The following is a 21,693-nucleotide window of genomic DNA, read 5'->3' as shown; positions in this document are numbered from 1 at the left end:
CATTTCTCTAAATAATATTTCTGCATGCCGAGGGACTCCCTACAGTTTTTTCTCATGGAGGTACAGTCTTGTGCTTTAGATCATTAGGCCACTAGGAAAACTAAGCCCCAGGAGATACAGCTCTTATAGATTTTCTTTCATCTAATGGGGACTATCTTTGGATCCACATTCCTCCAGACTAAAAGCTAATGGCTATTCAATATGGTAGAAAAAGTTAGTCATTCAAAGTGAAAACAAGAAAAAACCTTTAAACTATGTTTCTGAGGTCAAGGGGAAATGTAACAATTTTTAAAACTAAGTTTGCAGTGCTGAGACTCGGCTCAGCAGCCCTTCCTGCACGGGTTATGGTTGGATCCCCAGCACTGCAAACAACAATTTTGATAAGAGCAATTACAATAATACACTTACTGATACCCAACTGTGACTTCTGAACAAACATTCCTGGCTAGCAGTAAACTAGGCAAAACCTTTCAAAACTAGAAAAGGAAATAATTCCATCTTCGGCCAGTTAGAGCGTGACAACTAAAAAATTGTATTAATCAAGAATTAATTTGAGTGGCTACTGCAAGCTCACAGAAGGGTCAATGTGTACATGATATAACCATCAAGTTCACTGCAGGGCAAACAGGAGTAAAGCTAATACTCACTATAGTCTACAATTAAGTCAACGATCTGTGAGCTGAGCAATTAGGTAATTTATAACAAATACACAATGGAAAGAGATGGCACTATGTGGTACATTAATTTATATGCTTTTCCTTCTTTATATCTTTATTTTATGGAATTAACAGATATGTTATGCAATTTTAAGGCAGCTTTCCAGAGGGCATTATTGTTCTGGCTTTGACCTTGAAGCACCGCCCCTAGAGAGGGAGCAGGTAATTACTCTACCTGCCTATAACCTTGAAGTACATCCCCCTGGGGCGTGGCCTTTTGGGGACCCTTAAGAACTGAGATGCATGTACCCGGTGCTCTCTCTTCCCTGGTGGTTTTTTGGATGCTGAGACAGACCAGGTGGAAGAACAGTGTGGATCATAGCTCAGCTTTCCAGGACCCTACGATAAATCTCCCATGTTACAGTGAGTTTTATCCCTAATAAACTTCTTGCCCTTTAAGCAGACTCTGTGAATTTACTGCTTTACATTATCTTTTATCATTTTCTACTATTAACTTCACATGGAAGGTAGACAACACACTTATGAAATGAACAACTTCTCCATTTTCAGGGTTGAGTGGATGGGAATGCCTGTCAGAACTCATGTATCCAGTAAGACAACAGATGTGAAAGTATCCTATAACCAGAGGACTAAATACATCTTAAAATATAATTAATAAAATAATTATGTTTCTAGATCTTATGTCATTACAGTTTTCTTTAAATAAATCTAAGAAGACCTCAGCAGCTGGCCAGCAGATGGGAGACCTGTGCACCACCACACCTGCCAACCACTGGACTCTGTTCCCACAAGACTCACCTACCCCAGCATCTTCTCCATGGACAGCCCTCTCACACAATATCACCAGACCCCATAGGCACAAGCATCACCATGCCAGTTGGAAGAACAGATTCCAGCAGTCAGCCAGCAGCAACCCCTATAGGCACAAGCACCACCTACACCAGCTGGAAAAACAGACCCACTCTGCCACCCAATCACACCTACCCTAGCATCCTCCCTGTGAACAGCCCTCTTCAGTAACATCAGCAGACCCTATAGGCACAAGTACCACCTACACCAGTTAGAAGAACACATGGGTAAACACCAGTATAAGAATACATTCAATAACATAAAGAGCAATATGGCACCACTAAAACCCAGTGGTCCTACAACAGCAAGACCTGAACATCCAATGCAGATGAAACAGAAGAAAATGACCTTAAAAATAACTTTATGAAGATGACAGAAGCCTTTAAAGAAGAAATGAAAAATTCCCTTAAAGAAATTGAGGAAAAGACAGAAAAAAATTAGAAGAAATCAACAAATCCCTTAAAGAAAACCAAGAAAAAAAAAAACAATCAAACAGGTGAAGGAAACAGTTCAAGACTTGAAAATTGATGTAGAGGCAATAAAGAAAACACAAACTGAGGGAATTCTGAAAATGGAAAATCTGGGTAAGAGAACAGGAACTACAGATGCAAGCATCTCAAGTAGAATACAAGAGATGGAAGAGAGAATCTCAGGTGTTGAAGATACGATAGAGGAAATAGATTCATCAGTCAAATAAAATGTTAAATACAAAAGATTCTTAACACAAAACATCAAGGAAATCTGGGACACTGTGAAAAAGCCAAACCTAAGAATAATAGGAATAGAAGATAGAGAAGAATTCCAGCTCAAAGGCACAGAAAATATATTCAACAAAATCATAGAATAAAACTTTCCCAAACTAAAGAAGAACATGGCTATGAAAGTACAAGAAGCTTACAGAACACCAAATAGACTGGACCAGAAAAAATTCACTTGCCACATAATAATCAAAACATTTAACATACAGAATAAAGAAAGAATATTAAGAGCTGCAAAGGGAAAGGGCCAAGTAACATATAAAGGCAGACCTATCAGAATTACACCTGACTTCTCAATGGAGACTCTGAAAGCCAGAAGGTCCTGGACAGACATTTTGCAGACACTAAGAGACCATGGATGCCAGTCCAGATTATTATACCCAGCAAAACTTTCAATCACCATAGATGGAGAAAACAAGATATTCCGTGACAAAACCAAATGTAAGCAATATCTATCGACAAATCCAGCCCTACAGAAAGTACTAGAAAGAAAACTACAACCCAAGGAAGTTAGCTGCATCCACAAAAACACAGGCAATAGATAATCACTCATACCAGCAAAACCCAAAAAAGAGAAACACACACTACCAACAATAATACAAAACCAAAATAACAGGAATTAACCATCACTGGTCATTAATATTCCTTAATATCAATGGACTCAAAAGACACAGGCTAACAATGGATGTGAACACAGGATCCATCCTTCTGCTGCATACAAAAAACACACATCATTTTTTTTAATTATCAGTTGCATGGCATATGGCAGGCTTCTTGTTATGTTTTGCCACGTGTTCCATGGCTTATCGGTCTGCTGGCATGTTGTTCCTTGGGCAGCAGGCTGGCATCTCCCTTGCCTCTGCCTTCTTCTTCCTGTCTATCTGCTTGAATTTCCTCCTGCCTCTAAGCTGCCTTGACATAGGCCAATGCAACTTTATCAACAAATCAGAGCAACACATATTCACAGCATAAAGAAAAACATTCCACAGAACTTCCCCTTTTCTTTCTAGGCAAAAAGGAAGACTTTTAACTTTAACAAAATAAAATTACATATAATAGAACAGTTATCAAGCAAGAATTACAGTTACAATATCTAGTCTATTTTTATTTTTTCAAAATTAAAGAAAATATTCTACCATCTACCCTATATTTGTGAGTCTAAAGTTTCATATCTAATTTATTTTTTATCATAACCAAGGAAAATTATAACTATCTAGTTTTCAACTACATCAAAGACCACAGAAGGTTATATAATATTACCTAAGTACACAGGAAGTGTGTTGTAAAGCAACTTCCAAAAATTTAGAATGACAGAGACAGCTGTCTGCCTGGACAGTCACCCAAAGTTTCTCTGCAATGTTATGGCATCCATCTTCAGCCTATAGGTCTAGAGTTTGTTTGTTTGTTTCACACATCATTTTCAAAGACAGGAATTACCTCAGAGGAAAGGGTTGAGAAAATATTTTCCAATCAAATGGTCCTAAGAAGCAAGCTGGTGTAGCTATTCTAATATCTAACAAAACAGAATTCAAACTAAAATCAATCAAAAAAGATGGAGAAGGGCATTTCATATTCATCACAGAAAAAAATCCAAGATGAAGTCTCAATTCTGAACATCTATGCCCCAAATACAAGAGCACTCACATTTGTAAAAGAAACATTACTAAAGCTTAAATCACACATCAAACACCACACATTAATAGTGGAAGACTTCAACACCCCACTTTCACCAATGGACAGGTCTACCAGACAGAAACTTAACAGAGAAATAAGGGAATTAACAGATGTTATGACTCAAATGGACTTAACAGACATCTGCAGAACATTTCACCCAAACACAAAAGAATATACCTTCTCAGCACCTCATGGAACCTTCTCTAAAACTGAGCACATACTGGGTCACAAAGCAAACCTCAACAGATACAAAAAAATTGGAATAACTCCCTGTATCTTATCAGATAACCATGGGTTAAAATTAGAATTGAACAACAACACAAACGACAGAAAGCCTACAAACTCATGGAAACTGAACAACTCTCAATTGAATTACCACTGGATCAAGGAAGAAATAAGAAAGAAATTAAAGACCTCCTAGATTTCAATGAAAATGAATGAACAACATACCCAAACTTATGAGACACTACGAAAGCAGTGCTAAGAGGACCGTTCATAGCACTAAATGCCTACATAAAGAATTTGGAGAAACCTCACACTAGCAACTTATCAGCACATCTGAAATCTCTAGAACAAAAAGAGCCAACTCACCCAGGAGGAGTAGACAGCAGGAAATAATCAATCTCAGGGCTGAAATCAACAAAATAGAAACAAAGAGAACAATACAAAGAATCAATGAAACAAAGAGTTGGTTCTTTGAGAAAATCAACAAGATAGACAAGCCCTTATCCAAACTAGCCAAAAAGGCAGAGAGAGAGCATCCAAATTAACAAAATTAGAAAGGAAAAGGTGGACATAACAGACACCACGGAAATCCAGACAATCATTAGGTCATGCTTCAAAAGCCTGTACTCCACAAAATTGGAAAATCTAAAAGAAATGAACAATTTTCTTGATAGGTACCACATACCAAAATTAAATCAAGACCAGATAAACAATTTTTTAATATTTTTATTTTATAATTAACTTAATTTCACATATCAGCCATGGATTCCCCCGTCCTCCCTCCTCCCACCCCCAGCCGTCCCCCCCAACCCATCCCCCATTCCCACCTTCTCCAGGGCAAGGTCTCCCCTGGGGAGTCAGCCCAGTCTGGCAGACTCAGCCAAGGCAGGTCCAGTCCCCTCTTCCCTATACCAAGGCTGAGCAAAGTGTCCCAACATAGGCCCCAGGCTCCAAAAAGCCAGCCCATGCACCAAGGACAGGTCCTGGCTCCACTGCCTAGGAGCCTCCCAAACAGTTCAAGCTAATCAACTGTCTCACTTATCCAGAGGACCTAGTCCAGTTCCACGGAGGCTCCTCAGCTATTGGTCCACAGTTCATGTGTTTCCACTAGTTTGGCTATTTGTCCCTGTGCTTTTTCCAACCATGGTCTCAATCTCTCTCGCTCATACAATCCCTCCTCTCTCTCGCCAATTGTACTACCGGAGCTCCACTTGGGGCTCGGACATGGATTTCTGCATCCGCTTCCATCAGACACTGGATCAGAGTTCTATCATGACAGCCAGGGTGTTTGGCCATCTGATCTTTAGAGCAGGTAGGCTCAGGCACTCTCTTGACCATTGCCAGTAGTCTACAGTGGAGGTATCTTTGTGGATTTCTGGGGACCTCTCTAGCACTCTGCTTCTTCCTATTCCTCTGGGTTCTTCATTTATCATGGTATCTCCCTCCCCATTCTCCCACTCTGCTTCTGATCCACCTGGGACCTCCCGCTCCCCTAAGCTCTCTTTCCCACTACCCTTGGCCTCCATTACCCCACCCCCACCCCAGTTTGCTCATGTAGATCTCATCCATTTCTCTATCGTTGGGCAATCCCTGTGTCTTTCTTAGGGTCCTCTTTACTAGGTAGCCTCCCTGGAATTGTGAATCGCAGTCTGGTTATCCTTTGCTTTACATCTAGTATCCACTTATGAGTGAGTACATACCATATTTGTCTTTCTGAGTCTGGGTTACCTCACCCAGGATGATTTTTTTCTAGTTCTATCCATTTGCCTGCAAACCTCATGATGTCATTGCTTTTCTCTGCTGAGTAGTACTCCATTGTGTATATGTACCACATTTTATTTATCCATTCTTCAGTTGACGGGCATCTAGGTTGTTTCCAGGTTCTGGCTATTACAAATAATGCTACTATGAACATAGTTGAGCATGTGTCCCTGTGGTATGATTGAGCATTCCTTGGGTATATGCCCAAGAGTTGTATAGCTGGGTCTTAAGGGAGGTTGATTCCCAATTTTCTAAGAAAGCACCATATTGATTTCCAAAGTGGCAGTAGTCTTGAACGCATTGGCACCAAAGATCACTTCCTAAATATAATACCAGTAGCACAGACACTGAGAGAAACAGTTAATAAATGGGACCTCTTGAAACTGAGAAGCTTTTGTAGGGCAAAGGACACGGTCAATGAGACAAAAATGACAGCCTACACAATGGGAAAAGACCTTCACCAATCCCACATCTGACAGAAGGTTGATCTACAAAATATACAAAGAACTCAAGAAACTAGACATCAAAATACTGAACAATCCAATTAAAAAAATGGGCTATAGAACTAAACAGAGAATTCTCGACAGAAGAAGCTCAAATGGCTGAAAGACATTTAAGGAATTGCTCAACATCCTTAGTCATCAGGGAAATGCAAATCAAAATGACTCTGAGACACCATCTTACACCTGTCAGAATGGCTAAGATCAAAAACAGTGAAGACAGCTTATGTTGCAGTAAACAATTTAAATAGACCTATAACCCTCAAGGAAATAGGAGTCATTAAAAGTCTCCCAACCAAAAAAAGCCCAGGGACAGATGGTTTCAGCACAGAATTCTACCAGAATTTCAAAGATAAGTTAATACCAATAGTCCTCAACTTGTTCCACAAAATAGAAACAGAAGGAATATTGCCAAATTCTTTTTACGAGGCTACAGTCACCCTAACACCCATACCACACAAAGATGTAACAAAGAAAAGAATTACAGACCAGTCTCCTTCATGAACATTTATGCAAAAATTCTCAATAAAATACTGGCAAACCAAATACAAGAACAAATAAAAAAAAAAAAAATCATCCACCATGATCAAGTAAGCTTCATCCCAGAGATGCAGGGATGGTTCAACATATGAAAATCTGTCAATGTAATCCACCATATAAACAAACTGAATGAAAAAAACCACATGATCATCTCATTAGATGCTGAAAAAGCCACTGACAAAATCTATGGTGATTTTTTATTTGTACTGAAATGTTATTTCATTTGTATGTTAATAAAGTTGCCTGGGGATCAGAGCTAACAGCAAGGCATTAAGCAGAAGTCTGGCAGTGGTAGCACACGCCCTTAATCCGATCACATGGCAGGCAGAGTCTGTGTGTTCAAGGACACAGCCAGCTTGGTGACACATGCCTTTAATCTCAGTACCAACCATAGAGACCTAGAGGTCTGTATAGACAGGCAGTGATGAGGAAGCCATGTGGTTGGGTTTATAGACAATGAGAAGGCAAAACAGAAAGGCAATAAAAAAGGCAGGACACAGGAAGAAGGTCTCTTTCTCAGGGAAAGGACGACAACAACAGTAAGGGGTAAGAAGGTGGTCTTAGCCCTTGGCTGCTGCTCGATCTCTGGGCTTTTAACTCTGTATTTGGCTCTGTGTTTCTCATTTAATAAGACTGTTTAGAATTACATCCACAAAAATCCAACACTCCTTCATGATAAAAGTCTTAGAGAGATCAGGGATACAAGGAACATACCTAAACATAGTAAAAGCAATTTACAGCAACCCAACAGCCAACATCAAATTAAATAGAGAGAAACTCAAAGTGATTCCACTAAAATCAGGAACAAGATAAGGCTGTCCACTTTCCCCATATTGATTCAATATAGTACTTGAAGTTCTAGCTACAGCAATAAGACAACAAATGGAAATCAATGGGATATAAATTGGAAAAGAAGAAGTCAAACTTTGGCTATTTGCAGATGATATGATTATAAACATAAGTGATCACAAAAATCCTACCAGGGAACTCCTACAGCTGATAAACACCTTCGGTGATGTGGTGCGATACAAGATTAACTCAAAAAAATCAGCAGTCCTCCTATATACAAATGATAAGCAGGCTAGGAAAGAAATCAGAGAAACAACACCCTTTACAATAGCTACAAACAATATAAAATATCCTGGGGTAACTCTAACCAAACAAGTGAAGGACCTGTATGACAAGAACTTTAAGTCTTTGAAGAAAGAAACTGAAGAAAATAACAGAAAATGGAAAGATCTCCTATGCTCATGGATAGGTAGGATTAACATAGCAAAAACGGCAATCTTACCAAAAGCAATCTACAGATTCAATGCAATCCCCATCAAAATCCCAATACATTATGCTCAAACTGGACAACAAAGGATATAGTTACCTTTCCTAGAATTTGACATTTAACCTAAACTTTTTCTTTTCAGAATAAAGATACCTTTGCCCAGCAGGAAGCAATTTTAAGAATGATGCCCACATTCCCAAAGAGGTGGTGTGGGGCGGGTGGTTTTTTGATCTTTTAATGGGTTTTGGGTCTGGGATAATTTTCATTGTTTAGGAGGGTTGGTTACAAATTGTTGTTAAAGGTTAGGAAAATAGCCAAGCAAAGGAGATTAGATTTAAGGTTATTGTGTAAAGAAAGAAAGAAAGAAAGAAAGAAAGAAAGAAAGAAAGAAAGAAAGAAAGAAAGAAAGAAAGAAAGAAAGAAAGAAAGAAAGGAAGAAAGGAAGAAAGGAAGAAAGAAAGAAAGAAAGAAAGAAAGAAAGAAAGAAAGAAAGAAAGAAAGAAAGAAAGAAAGAAAGAGAAAAAGAAAAAGACAATTACTAGTTTTAAATACTTTACATCGGATTAGATTGTTTTATATTGTATACAAATTATATATATTGAGATTGATATTATTAGAAAATGCCATCATATATTTCTAATCTTGTTCAAGATATTGTACTTGTGCCATTCATTTAACAATGTAATGCAATTTGCTGATCCTTGAATGTTATTACTTTAAGTCAGGTGTTTCTGGTACATGGACTGCTCTCACCAAATGTGAGGTCAAACTGTTGACCTTGTGTACATCCCAGTTCATAAATGAGTCTGTCAGATATGCTAAGCCTATAGGCTAAAGATGATGCCCCAACACTGCGGAGAAACCTTGGGTGACTGTCCAGGCAGCTGGCTATTAGGATATAAAGAAATGAAAGTTAGTACTTAGACATTACAATAGAACTTGTAGTCATATTAGGTATGTTTTCAAGATTGAGCAGATCTATTTTAGATAGACAGGTCATCTTCAAACCCTTCAGAGATCTACAGAATATGGCATTTAAAATGTTTTAATAACTTAGAAAATTTTTCTTTTTTGTTATGACTATGATTGGCAGTACCAATCTACTTCAGAGAAAATATGAGCATTGAAGAAACTGTATATGTAGTTAACTTTCATTGTGGTAAAAGTTAGCCACTGGACAACAAAGTATCCTCAAATCAACTGCTGACAAACAAGACAAAATGGACAGACAGGACACAAAACAAAGGACTATTGATTCTTGCCAAGACAAGTGTGGTTGTGACTTTATCAAAAGGCATCTTCTGAGGCCAGGACAATATGGCATCATCCCTGAAGTGGCCTTTGCAATCCGGAAAAGGTACAATACCCTTTTCTTCAAAGGCAGCTGAACAGGCAGTGGACTGATGACTTCTGATGTGCAGTGGAACAACAGCTGAAACAGTCATTCTTGAAGAGTAACTAAGCTCACACCTCTCAATGGTAGACTGGCACTTAATAGAGGGATGTGGAGAAGAACGGGATGCTGAGATGAAGCCAAACACACAGACAAGAAGAATGGACAGCTGAATTAAAAAAAATCAACAATTTCCAGAATTTAAATCCTGAATCATGACATGACACTAGTGAAATTCAGGTGTTTCTGGTACATGGACTGCTCTCATCAAATGTGAGGTCAAACTGTTGGCCTTGTGTACATCCCAGTTCATAAATGAGTCTGTCAGATATGCTAAGCCTATAGGCTGAAGATGATGCCCCAACACTGCGGAGAAACCTCGGGTGACTGTCCAGGCAGCTGGCTGTTTCTGTCAACTCACAATTTTTTTTGGAAGCTGTTTGCATGCACTTCCTGTTTTTATTTTTGTTAGGTAATATTATTTCCTTCTTGGGTCTCTGAGGGAGTTGAAGATTAGTTATGTTGAAAATTAGATAGTTATAGTTATAGTTTTTCTTATTAAGAATTTCAGAAAAGAAACTCACTAGGGTGTAAGTGTATAAATTTGAAAGACGTTGTAAGACAGTTCTGTTAGTAATATAAGTTAGGAAAGAAAGTGAATCAGGTACATTTTAGACTTACCAAAATAGAATAGATAATGGAGTTATTTTCTCTGAATTTGTCAAATGCAAATTGACTAGACATTGTTTAGGTATTTATAGCTTGTATATATGGTATATAGTTATTGTACTTTTGTATATAGTTTTTCTCATATTAGTTATAATTTTTTTCCTTTTTTCTTTTTATTAAAATAGAAAAGGGGAAATACGGTGATATTTTATTTGTACTGAAATGTGATTTTATTTGTATGTTAATAAATAAAGTTGCCTAGGGGTCAGAGCTAATAGCAAGCCATAGCAGAAGCTTGGCGGTGGTGGCACACGCCTTTAATCTCAGCACTTGGGAGGCAGAGCTAGGCAGATCTCTGTGTGTTCAAGGATACAGCCAGCATGAAGACACACGCCTTTAATCTCAATACCAACCTTAGAAGACCTGGAGGTCTGTACAGACAGGCAGTGATGAGGAGGTCATGTGGTTGGGTTTACAACCAATGAGAAGGCAGAACATAAAGTCAATAAAAGGACAGACACACAGGAAGTAGGCCTCTTGCTGAGGGGAAGGACAGCAGTGGCAGTGAAGGGTAAGAAAGGGTTTTTAGCTCTTAGTTATTACTCTGACCTGTTAGGCTTTTAATTCTGAAAAAAAAATCCCAATACAATTCTTCACAGACCTCAAAAGAACAATACTCAACTTCATATGGAAAAACAAAAAATCCAGGACAGCTAAAATAATCCTGTACAATAAAGGAACTTCTGGAGGTATCACCATCCCTGACTTCAAGCTCTACTACAGAGCTATAGTAATAAACACAGCTTGGTATTGGCATAAAAACAGACACATGGATCAGTGAAACTGAATTGAAGACCCTGACATAAATCCACACACCTATGAATACCTGATTTTTGACAAAGAAGCCAAAACTGTACAGTGGAAAAAAGAAAGCATTTTCAACAAATGGTGCTGGCATAACTGGATGGCAGCATGTAGAATAATGCTATTTGCATTATTATATGGATCTATTTGATCCATATCTATGCCCATACACAAAACTCAAATCCAATGGATCAAAGACCTCAACATAAATCCAGTTACACTGAACCTGATAGAAGAGAAAGTGGGAAGTCGTCTTGGACACATTGGCAGAAGAGACTACTTCCTGAATATAACACCAGTAGCACAGACACTGAGGTTGAAAATTAATAAATGAGACCTCCTGAAACTGAAAAAGTTATGTAAGGCAAAGCATACTGTCAATAAGGCAAAATGGCAACCTACAGAATGAGAAAAGATCTTCACCAACCCCACTCTGACATAGGGCTGATCTACAAAATATATAAAGAACTCAAGAAACTAAACATCAAAATATCAAATAGTCCAATTTAAAAACGAGGTACAGATCTGTTGTAGATTATTTTAAGATGTATTACATTTGTTTATGCTGTGGAATTTTTTAATGATGCAAAGATGTGTTGCATTCTTTTATGTTGCACTTGTTTAACTCTGTGAAGCTGTGTTACTATGCCTGTCTAAACCACCTGATGATCTAATAAAGAGTTGAATGGCCAATAGCGAGGCAGGCAGAGAGAATAAACAGAAGGAGAAATCTGGGAGGAAAAGAAGAAAAGAGCAAGAGAACAAGGAGCGGAGGATGCTAGGAGCCAACCACTCAGCCACACAACCAGCCACAGGGTAAGAAGTAGAGAGAGGAATACAGAAATGAGGAAAGGTAAATGCCCAGAGGTAAAAGGTATATGTGTTAATTTAAAGATAAGAAAAGCTAGCAAGAAACAAGCCAAGCTAAAGTCAGGCATTTACAATTAAGAATAAGCCTCCATGTGTGATTTATTTGGGAGCTGGGTGGCAGGCCTCCCAAAAGAGCAAAAGCAACCAACAACAGAAACAACCAACAACACAGGTCTAAACAGAATTCTCAACAGAAGAATCTCAAATGGCTGAATACATTTAAAGAATTGTTCAACATCCTTAGTCATCAGGAAAATGAAAATCAAAATTACTCTGAGATATCATCTTACACCTGTCAGAATGGCTAAGATCAAAAGCACTGATGACAGCTTATGTTGGAGAGGATGTGGAGTAAGGGGAACACTCCTCCATTGCTGGGAGAAGTACAAACTTGTACAGCTACTTTGGAAATTGATATGGCAGTTTCTCAGAAAAAATGGGAATCAATCTACCTGAAGACATAGCTATATCAATCTTGGGCATATACCCAAGGATGCTCAATCATACTACAAGGGTACTTGCTCAACTACTCAACTATGTTCATAGCAGCATTATTTGTAATAGCCAGAACCTGGAAACAATCTAGATGCCCCCCAACCGAAGAATGGATAAGGAAAATGTGGTACATTTACACAATAGAGTATTACTCAGCTGTAAAAAAAAAAAAAAAAAAAAAAAAAAAAAAAAAAAAATGACCTCATAAAATTTGCAGGCAAATGGATAGAACTAGAAAAAATCATTCTGAGTGAGGGAACCCAGACCCAGAAAGATAAACATGGTATGTGTTCATTCATAAGTGGATATTAGGAATAAAGTACAGGATAACCAACCTACAATCCACAGCCCCAGAGAGTCTAGATAACAAAGAGGGCCCAAAGAGGGAGAATAAACTTCCCTGGGAAGGGAAAATGGAAGAGATCCTCTGGGTAAACTGGGGGCAGTGTGGGGAGGATGGGGGCATAGGAACTTGAAGGAGCAGGTTGGGCTGGCTGGGCATGGGAGCTGGGTTGGGGGCAGGATGGAAGGGGAGAGTAACGAAAGAGACCTCTTAATAGGGAAGACCATTTCAGGGTTAAGGAGAAACCTGGTGCCAGAGAAACCCTCAAAAATCCACAAGGATTACCCCAGCTAAGACCCCTAGCAATAGTGGAGAGGGTGCCTGAACTAACCATCTACTGTAATCAGATTGGTGACTACCCTCATTGTCATCAGAAAGCCTTTATCCAGTAACTGATGGAAGCAGATGCAGAGATCCACAGCCAAGCACTGGGCCAAGCTCTGGGAGTCCTCCTGAAGAAAGAGAGGAGGGATTATATGAGGAAGGTGGGTCAAGGTCATGACAGAGGAACCCACAGAGACAGCTGACCAGAGCTCGTGGGAACTCATGGACTCTGGACCAACAGTTAGGGAGCCTACATGGAACCAACCTAAGCCTTCTGCATTTATGTGACAGTTGTGTAGCTTGGTCTGTTTGTAATGCTCCTAGCAGTGAGATCAGGACCTATCCCTGGAGCTTGTGCTGGCTTTTGGGAACCTGTTCACCATGATGGATTACCTCACCCAGCCTTTATACAGGGGGAGGAGCTAAGTCCTGCCTCAACTTGATGTGCCATGCTTTGTTCAAGCCCATGGGAGCCCTGCCCCTTTCTGAATGGAGACGGAGGAGGCATGGATGGGGAAGGGGGTTGACAGGAGTAGGGGGTAGGGAAAGGGAGGAGAGGAGGGAGGGGATACTGTGGTCAGTATGTAAAATAAATGAAAAAATGTTAATTAAATTTAAAATTAAAAAAGAATAAATTTTTAAAAATAAATAAATCTAAATCTGCATGCAACAACTCAGTTTCTAGGTTATTTCTACTTCATTATTTACATAAGTATATTCAGATACATATAAATTCAAATAATGTGTGTGTATATATATACATATACACACACACACACACACACACACACACACATATATATATATATATATGTGTCTGTATGTGGGCTTATGCATAAGTGCAGTGCCCACAGAGGCCAGAAGAGGGTACTAGATCCCCTGGGGCTGGAGTCAGGCAGTTGTGAGCATCCCAAATGTGGGTGCTAGGAACTAAATTCAGGTCATCTGCAAAAGCAGCCAATGCTCTTAACCACTGAGCCATCTCTCCAGTCCCCCACCCACCCAAGACTTAATTTTTAAAATAGCTACTTTATTAACACAGTTGAAAAGTATTAAAAGAAAACAATGCCTTATAGAAGCATTCTTATGAATAGTCCATGTGTTAGATGAACCACAACAAAAAACAGAGCAAATGAGCAATGAAAATTCCCACTTAAGATATCTTATGGTGATTGTTATATTCTCATATCATTCTTTGAAAATAGCTTTTTAATTCTGTTCCTATATAAAGAAAAAAAAACAAATCCTTCCCAGTAAACATGAAAGTTGCCAACAGTAAAATAAAAAGCCTCATAAGTGATCAAAATGCACTGGCTGCTGTTTGTCCTAGGCCTCACATGCAAACCTCAGAACCCTTTGTGACAGGCTGAAGAGGTGGATAATAGTGAAAACTGGGAGGGAAGTGGTTAAAACATACTTTACATGTCAAAAAAAAAGGAGTATAGTAAAGAGACCCATAAGCCCTCTCAGCTGAAAAATTCACTCAAAAAGGAAAAAAAAACAATAAAAGGTAGCTAACTACATCCACCATGACACATGGCATGTTTTCCTGTCTCCCATACATGTTATTTCAAATCACACTTAGAAACTCCCTGCATGTGACAGTCATCATACTGCTGCTACACCAAACTCAGCTCTTACACGACCTCTGCTTGCTCTTAACTCCTAAGAAATGCAAGGGGATGGAATATACTAGTTCTTCTGCTGGACTTTAACTCCAGACTTCCCAGCAGGCTCCAGATCTTTACACAACTGAAGATAGTGGAGCCAGGCCTGGCACTTACACCTGCTCCCCACACTTGGGAAGGGGAAAGCAGCAGGATCACAAATTCAAGGCCCGTGTGGGCCACAGAGAGACCCTGCCTCAAAAAGCAAGCTGGGGAGGGAGTCAAGACATCCAGAAGTACTCATTTCCTTGACGATACTGTGAACGAATGGGTCAGCTGTGAATTAAGCTGCAAGAAACTCATTTAGACTGTAAGTGCTGATTTAAAATTGAGAATTACCTAAAATAACAGTCTAAGAGTAATCTTTAAAGACTTTATTTTTATTTATGTGTTAATATAATACATAAAGTGGGAGAACAGGTTTGGGGCATGTGTGTGCAGGTGCTTCTAGAGTAAGAAGAGGGCACTGAAAGCCATGGAGCTGGAGTTAAATGTGGCTGGGAATCCCATCGCCTTCCTCTGCAAAAGAATGACACACTATAACCACTAAACCATCTCTCCAGTCCAAGAATTTTTAAAATATGAGTAATTTACAAAAGTCTCATGTAGTTGAGTTCTAAACACTTAAATTAAAAGAAATTATTGTTGAAAGAATCAATTTCAAGAATTGTTGGTGATATAAGTAAATAGAGTAAATATGCCTTTAATCATTTAAATATCCTTACATTCATATTTTCATTACAGTGTATAATTTAAATGATTATAATTTAATTCAAATATGCTGTATACTAGCTAATTTTAATAAAAGTAAATCAAAGGCATAATGGTCATGGCTGTACTAACAGCACTTGGACATCAACTTATGTCATCCTGAGTTACAGAGAAAGACCTTTCTCTGAAAGGAGGACAAGGAGGAGGAGGAGGAGGAGGAGGAAAGAAAATCATTATAAACAAGTCTCTTTGGAGAAGCCAAACTCAAGTATGTCTTACTTTCCTAAGTTCCTCTTTATTTCAGCCCTCATGCTTAAACTGATCCAATTCAAATATGTTTTAATAAATTCCAACTGGTTCATTAAATAAAATAAGTAATAGTTGGCCGGGCAGTGGTGGCACATGCCTTTAATCCCAGCACTTGGGAGGCAGAGCCAGGTGGATCTCTGTGAGTTCGAGGCCAGCCTGGGTTACAGAGAGAGTTCCAGGAAAGGCGCAAAGCTACACAGAGAAACCCTGTCTCAAAAAACCAAATAAATAAATAAATAAATAAATAAATAAATAAATAAATAAATAAATAGTTGAGTAATGTTCATTACTTTAAAAATCTGAGAATAAATTTTAGTGTATTAACTGTTGATTTCTTAATTTTAGACAATCCCTTAGTTTGGGAATCTGCTCTCACTACACTGAGCACTCTGCTTTGACATGAAGGAATTAGGTCTACCCTTACAGAATGCTTGCAACAATGTCTGTACTAAGGGTTCAATAAATTCTTGCCATTATGATTACTGTTAATACCACACACACACACACACACACATACACACACACACACACACACACACACACACACACACACACACACACACTCACTCCTGGGAGAAAACATGACTTCAATGAGAAAAGAATGTCACAAACATCATCATCGTCATCGTCATCATCATCACCATCATCATCCAGGTACTCTGATGACATCAACTCATTTGACTACTCACAAACTAGGAAAGTAAAAACTAGTAAAAAGTAGAAAACATACTCATTTCTATTCACACCAGGGGGATCTAAGAATCAAAGAAGTCAAGTGCTTAACTCAGTCATATAACTGGTATAGAATTTTATGTCAAATGTAGGCCCTTTCCAACTAAACCTCTTTTCCTCCAGTACCACAATGATATTAGTAACCATCTCCATCCACACTTTCCATAAAGTATAAATAAAATACATTTTTAAATAAAATATAATAAAATGGGAAAATATAATAAAAATGAAAAACCAGTATTTTGCTTTTTTACCAAATTCCACAAAATCAGTAAAGCCTTCCAATCTGTTTAGAAAGCTGCTTCCTTTTTTTTAACTTAATTTTATTTCATGTACATTGGTGTTTTGCCTGCATATGTATCTGTGTGAAGATGTTGGAACTCCTGGAGTTGGAGTTACAGACTGTGGTGAGCTGCCATGTGGGTGCTGGGAATTGAAGCCAGATCCTCTGGAAGAGCAGCCAGTGCTCTTAACCACAGAGCCATCTCTCCAGCACCTAGAAGGCTCTTCCTATCATGTTTAAATGAAGTCTAGTAAGAGGTTCAACATGATTTAATTATATCCTTTCAACATTAAAAGTCAAAGAATACATAACTTAAGCATCCTCTGTGACCCTTACAAAGTAATCCAATCAGGCTGGCCAGTCACTTGGCCAAGGGAACACCCCTCAGAGGGCAGGTTCACCTTAAGCCATGCTAAAGGAAAAGGTATAACTCATCTTTTTCCTCCCCTTTTCCCCTGGATGTTGACCAGGGACTACAAATGCTTTCACAGGTGCTGTCTTAGTTCAGTTTCTATTGCTGTGATAAAGAACATAGCCAAAAGCAACCCGGGGTGTAGCTGGAATTTTCCTGCCTGGCCCACAGTCAGGGCAAATCTCTGTCACCTGCCAGTCCCACAGCCGCTCAGACCCGACCAAGTAAACACAGAGACTTATATTGCTTACAAACTGTATGGCCGTGGCAGGATTCTTGCTAACTGTTCTTACAGCTTAAATTAATCCATTTCTATAAATCTATACCTTGCCACGTGGCTCGTGGCTTACCGGCATCTTCACATGCTGTTTGTCATGATGGTGGCTGGCAGCGTCTCTCTGACTCAGCCTTCCACTTCCCAGCTTTATTCTCCTCCTTATCCCGCCCATACTTCCTGATTTATTTATTGACCAATCAGCAACACACTTGACATACAGACCATCCCACAGCACTGGGGAGAAAAGAGTTTATCTGACTTACTTATCCCAAGTCACAGTCCACTGAAAGAAGTTAAGGCAGAAACTCAAAGCAGGAACCTGAGGCAGGAACTGAAGCAGAGGCCATGGATGAACGTTATCTACTGGCTTTTCTCCTCATGGCTGGCTCAGCCTGCTTTCTTATACACCCTAGGACCACCTACCCAGGATTGGCACTCCCTGCAATGGTCTGGGCCCTCTCACGTTAGTCATTAAGAAAATGTCCTATAGACTTTTACAGACAGGCAATCTGATGAAGGCATTTTCTCAATTAAGGTTCCTCTTCCTAAATGACTCTAGCTTGTGTCAAGTTGACAACTTGGGGCTCTTTCACTCTTTCTTAAAGCTCCCCTCCACATCACATGGCTGCTTGTTTGCCATATGGCTGATCTTTATGTCTCATTCAAAGGGCATAGCTCTCTTTTTCTGTTAAGCTCCTATACATAAATTTATAATGAACTCTCTAAAACTCAACAACAGATTCCTGTGTGAAAAAAATCACTACCATTATATAGTAAATAAACTAAGGATAAAAAATAAATATTTGCAAATAAAACAAATATAACAAAACAAATAAATCTAACTCTGCCTATAATGTGGATCAGTGCTCCTGAGAGGCCCATGTGCTAAAAGGCTTGGTTACTAGGTTGTGGCACTAGTGGTAGTTGGTGGAACCATTAGGAAATAAGACATAATAGACCAGTAAGATTCCTGGAGGAATGCATCCAAAGGGGACACCGGAAAGCCCAGTTCCTGCTCTTCATTCTTTACTTCTCAGCCACCATCAGGTGAAAAGGATTCCTTTGCTACAAGTTCCTGTCATGGTATACTATGCTGCCACAGACCCAAACAACAGGGCCAGGACCATAGACAGAAGTTTTGGAATCTATTTGAATTAGCTTTCCTCCTCTAAGCTCAAGTGTTTTGTCATGGTAACAGAAAATAGGTTAATACAGCACTCTATTGTGGCATACATTTTTAATTCACTTATTTTTGAGATTATAATTACATCATTTCCCCCTTCCTTTTCCTCCCTCTAAACCCTCCCATACAGCCCTCCTCTTGTGTGTGTGTGTGTGTGTGTGTGTGTGTTCTCCTAAATACAACCTGCTCAGTCTGTATAAAGTTACTTGTATATATGGGTTCAGGGCTGACCATTTGGTATTGGATAACCATTTGGTGTACAAGTCCCTGAGGAAGAGTATTTCTCCTGCTCTCAGAATTCTTTAGTTGCCTGTAGTTCTTTATGTAGGACTGAAGTCTTGTGAGCTTTCCCCCATACATAACAGCATGTCCATTGGTGTTCTCCTCATTCAGTTTAGGTTTAGGCAGTCATGTTGGTGGAGCTTCAACATTCCTGGAAGAATTTCACAGCAAACTTCCTGTCCAAGAGACTCCCAAAACATTATAGGGTACTGCTATTGCACCCCATGCCCTACTCCTCAGAGGTAGAAGGAAAGTTCCTATTACTGCAGACATATGCACTTCAAGTACAGGGCACAGAGGCCCCTGAGCTAGAACTGACCTGAATGCCTCCTACCTGAGGGCTAGCTTTCATGGTACCAGAAGATACTATGGAAACTTCCAAAGGAGGGAAGCAACCAATAATCCTACCCAGCTCTGACTGAACTCCAACAATGACTAGTGGCATACATTCCTTGGTGGTAACTAACAGCTTTCTAATTGGACTTACGATCCACTCATCAAGAGGGAAACCATGCCTCGTACTAGAAACAATAAATCAATGCATTGATTTGTGTAACTCAGTACCTGTAGCTCCCTCCCCCTGAAAAGGAAATCTTAGCTGCTATTGAAAGACACTCGTTGCCTAAATTAATTCAAAATGTCACCTTCAAGTAACTTAAGTCACATAGACTAGCTTGCAAGGTTACAGTAATAGGAACAATAAAGGAATTCATACCAAAATGTATTCATCGCTATATAAGAACAGAATCATATTAGACTTAAAAGATGTCATTATCCTTGCCCCTACACAGATAAAGAAGAGAAAATGGGGGAAGGGAAGGGAATGTGAGATCAACAATTGACTAAGAAACTCTAGGGTGTTCCATGTCATAAACATTCCCCTGCAGCAAGGCTAAATGAGGTGACATAGGTGAAGAGCAACAAGATGACCTACTGCTTCATCTGACTGCTCATGTCCCATATAATTCTGATGCTGCACACACTCTGAAAAGGAAGTCAAAGAGACTGTGGTTCTCCCATACAGAAAACATACGTTGTCAACACGGCCACTGAACACAAACTAATCTCTTCACTTGATGTCCAGCTAAAGATGCCCACATATGCAACACTGAAGGACAGAGATGTCCACATACTACAACACTGAAGGACAGAGATGTCCACATACTACAACACTGAAGGACAGAGATGTCCACATGTGCAACACTGAAGGACAGAGATGTCCACATACTACAACACTGAAGGACAGAGATGTCCACATACTACAACACTGAAGGACAGAGATGTCCACATGTGCAACACTGAAGGACAGAGATGTCCACATACTACAACACTGAAGGACAGAGATGTCCACATACTACAACACTGAAGGACAGAGACGTCCACATACTACAACACTGAAGGACAGAGACGTCCACATACTACAACACTGAAGGACAGAGATGTCCACATACTACAACACTGAAGGACAGAGATGTCCACATGTGCAACACTGAAGGACAGAGATGTCCACATACTACAACACTGAAGGACAGAGATGTCCACATACTACAACACTGAAGGACAGAGACGTCCACATACTACAACACTGAAGGACAGAGACGTCCACATACTACAACACTGAAGGACAGAGACGTCCACATACTACAACACTGAAGGACAGAGATGTCCACATGTGCAACACTGAAGGACAGAGATGTCCACATACTACCACACTGAAGGACAGAGATGTCCACATGTGCAACACTGAAAAAATTGTGGGTGTCTTACATTTTAGTTTTAACCCTCTAAACAGGAGGCATTTTAAAAAGATTAAAAGCAATACAAACAGTTTGCTGTCTTGGTTATACTGAAAAGGGATATTCCCCAAAATGAAGTAACTTTATCATTTTTCCATTAACAGCCTCATGTTACTCTCTGTAAAATTTCCATAAGCAATTATCAAAGATACTTTTGCTTGTGTGGGTTTTGTTTTATATACTTATCTGAAAACCTAACTTAAATGCTGAATATTATTATAATACAGTTTTATTCATCTAATATATATATATGGTATTTCTCTACCTGACAAAGTCATAGAGAACAATAATACCAGAACTGTTTCCTGAATTCCTATTTTGTTCCAGACATTAGTGCAGTTAGTTCTCACAGTAACTCCATGAGAAGACTACTACTATCTCACTTTACAAATGGGGAACTAAGCCACTGAGCTCAAATGACTGCATAGTACAGAGTCTGAAACCAGGCCTTCTATTGTATAAATGAATATATACTTGTATACTAATAATAAATTCTTCCTAGAAATGACTATCAGGAAAAAAGGAGAAGATTTAAAAAGCAGGTGGCATTAGAGGTAAGTGCTCAGGGATGTGAAGAACATCCTCAGCAGATACAAGTGGCATGTCCACTGAAACCCACGGGGAAGACAGGGCACTGTGAGAATATCAGAAGAATGGGTGGAATCAGTACAAAAATGAGACATGATGGGGAAACTGGACATTTCCTTGCACATGATTTGCACACAGCACTTTGTGGGACTGCATAAGGAGGCCGGGGCAGGGGTGCTTTGATAGCGATGCTGAATTCGCAGGCTCCCATCCCTTGTCCTTTCAGCCAGATTTG

The 21,693-nt window shown here is 39.3% G+C and overlaps 1 protein-coding gene across 4 annotated transcripts in view; it reads right to left on the bottom strand.

Annotated features, from left to right (window-relative positions):
• Nucleotides 1-21,693, bottom strand: part of Ccdc171 (coiled-coil domain containing 171) — a 257,585-nt gene that overhangs the window by 69,449 nt on the left and 166,443 nt on the right. The gene's annotated exons all lie outside the window — the stretch shown is intronic.

Source organism: Peromyscus eremicus, chromosome 2 (assembly GCF_949786415.1).
Source record: "Peromyscus eremicus chromosome 2, PerEre_H2_v1, whole genome shotgun sequence".
Taxonomy (NCBI): domain Eukaryota; kingdom Metazoa; phylum Chordata; class Mammalia; order Rodentia; family Cricetidae; genus Peromyscus; species Peromyscus eremicus.
This window is presented reverse-complemented; position numbering and strand designations above follow the sequence as displayed.